This window comes from Piliocolobus tephrosceles, chromosome 7 (assembly GCF_002776525.5).
Source record: "Piliocolobus tephrosceles isolate RC106 chromosome 7, ASM277652v3, whole genome shotgun sequence".
NCBI lineage: Eukaryota > Metazoa > Chordata > Mammalia > Primates > Cercopithecidae > Piliocolobus > Piliocolobus tephrosceles.
The window spans coordinates 69304554-69307606 of NC_045440.1; positions in this window are offsets into that span (position 1 = coordinate 69304554).

Below are 3053 nucleotides of genomic sequence, written 5' to 3' on the forward strand. Positions count from 1 at the left end.
ATAATTTTTAAGTGAAAACCCGGAAACAACCTAAATGTCTAACATAGGGACCTGATATTATGAAATACGGCATTGTCATGTGACAGAAAACTCTACATCCTCTAAAGATAAGGCATAGTGGAATAAGATTTCATGACCTCAAGAGTTCATGATTTAGTATTAACAAAAAAGTAAGATTATAAAACAGTGTGTGAACTAGAATCCACTTTTTAAAAACATGTATATCTAAATAAAAGTCTAGAATGTTCACAAGCATTATGACTAAGTGACACAATTACAGGTATTTTTTACATCATTTAATATTTTTGAAGTTTTCTATCATACATTATTTTTGTGATCAAATTTTAAAGTTATTAAAAACAATTTTAGGCTGGGCACAATGGCTCATACCTGTAACCCCAGCACTTTGGGAGGCCAAGACAGGTGGATCACTTGAGTCTCAGAGTTCAAGACTAACCTGGGCCACATGGCAAAACCTTGTCTTTACAAAAAATACAAGAATTAGTTGAGCATGGTGTGCACACCTGTAGTCCCCCAGCTTTTCGGGAGGCTGAGGTGGGAGGATTGCTTGAGCCTGGAAGGCAGATGTTGCAGTGAGCCATGATTATGCCACTGCACTCCATCCTTGGCAACAATGTGAGACTCTGTCTCACAAAACAAAACAAAACAAATTTAATGCATGAAACTACACTGGCAATAAAATCGTATAGAACCATTAAGTACTATTAAGTTCTTTTTTCATTACCAAGGCGAAAAAAAGACTGCCCATACCAAATGCTGGTAAGGATATGAAATTACTGAAACTCTTAAACACTTTTCTTGGGAATGTAAAATGCTACAACCTGTTTAGAAGCAGTTTGGTAATTTCTTAAACAGTTAAACATGCTTCTACAACATGGCCCAGCCATTCCACTTGCATGTATTAACCCAAGAAAAATAGAAAGAGTGTATATGAATGTTCATGGCAGCTTTGTCTGTAGTGGTCTCAAAGTGGACACAACCTCAATGTCCATCAGCAGGTGGATAAACATATTGTAGTATATCCATACAACAGAATACTACTCAGCAATGAAAAGGAACAAACTATCGATACATACAATAATGTATGACTCTTGAAATAATTGAGTCTCAGTGAAAGTAGCGAGACAAAAAGTATACATAATGTATGAGTTCATTTCTATAAAATTCTAGGAAATGCAAATATATAGTGTCAGAAAGGAGATCAGTGGGAGCCTGTGAATCAGATGGAATGTGGGAGGAATTACTAAAAGGCAGAAGGAAACATTCTAGGGTAATAGATATGTTCATTGCTTTCATTGTGGTGATGATCTCCTGAGTGTATATGTATGAAAATGTATCCAAATTTACATTTTGAATACGTGCTGCTTATCATATGTCAAGTCTACCTCTCAATAGGCTTTTTAAAAAATTAGCAAACTTCAAGTTGAAAAATTAAAAATAAAACTAAACTTTGGCTCATCCTAATAAAAGCACTGAACACCAAAAAAATAAAGAGGAAATCTTGAAAGCATCCAGAGAAAAACAACACATTCTATAAAAGTGAACAATATAACAATACACCATAATTACCATCTTGAAAGGACAGAAAAAAAAAAAAATCTAACAACCAATTCTCAACCAGCAAAGATGAAGGCAAAATAAAGGCATTTTTAGAAAAAGAAAAGAGAATTATTTACCAGCAGACTATCTCCCTGAGAAATGCTAATGGACATTCTTCAGGCGTTAGGTAAATGATAATATATCACATTGCTGATCTTCAGGAAGGAATTAACACCGGAAACAAAGAAACACATTTCATAATGCCAAAAGGATCATCAGTCCATTTAGGAAGACAATATTCATAAATAGTTTTTTTTTTTTCATCTCTGAACAGCTTCAAAATTCATGAAACAACATTAATTAATCAAAGGGAGAAATAAATGATTCTAAAATCATACTTGATAATTTTTAACAAAATTCTTTTAGCAATTGATAGAGTCAGATAAATAAAATTAATGAAGAAGTAGATGGATTTGAACAAACTATCAAACACCTTGACCTAAATGATTTTATAGAACACTACACTGAACAACTGCAGAATACACATCTTTTCAAGTAAATATGGAGTGTTCACTGAGATAGATTATATGCTGGACCCTCCAAAAAGTCTTAATACATGTAAAGGGTTGAAAGCATACAGAATATGCTTTCTGAGCATAATATAATTAAATTAGAAATCAATAACACTGTGGCATCTAGAAAAATCCCTAACATTATGGCAAATCCCTCAAATTTCTTTAGCAAATAAATCAACAAAAAATTAGAGAATATTTTGAGATGGAAAATACATAAAACTATATAATTTTGGAAGGAAAACATAGGATAATGTTTGTGATTTATGAGAAAGCAAAATTCGGGCCTGAAACATAAAGCAAATAACCATAATAAAAAGTTAGTAAGTTACACTTCATCAAAATTAAAAACTGCTTAACAAAAGCACCACTAACGAATTGAACAGGCAAGCCACAGATTTTAAGACAATGTACATTGCAAAGCATGTATATAACAAAGGCCTGGTATACAGTATATATAAAGAAATCCTACAACTCAATAACAAAATACAGCTCCATAAAAATGGTCAAAGGAATTGAACAGACATATCAACAAGTACATGAAACAAGTACATAAAAATGTGTTTAACATCATTAGTCATTAGAGAAATGCAAATTAGAATTACATAGAGATACCACTACACACCGGTTAGAATGACTAAAACTAGAAAAACTAATTTTTGGTAAGGATGTGCAGCAACTGGAAATGTCATCCATTATTGTTGGGAGTGTAAAATGGGACAACTATTTTGGAAAAAAGAGCTGGCATTTTCTTCTAAAACTAAACATACATTAACCTATGATCCAGTAACATAATTTCTGGGTATTTACTCAAAGAAAGCATACATATGCATAAAAAGCCTGTACGATATTCAAATCTGTTCCATTTCTAATTGCCAAAAGTGGAAAACATCCCCCAGATACTTTAATGTGAGACAAGAA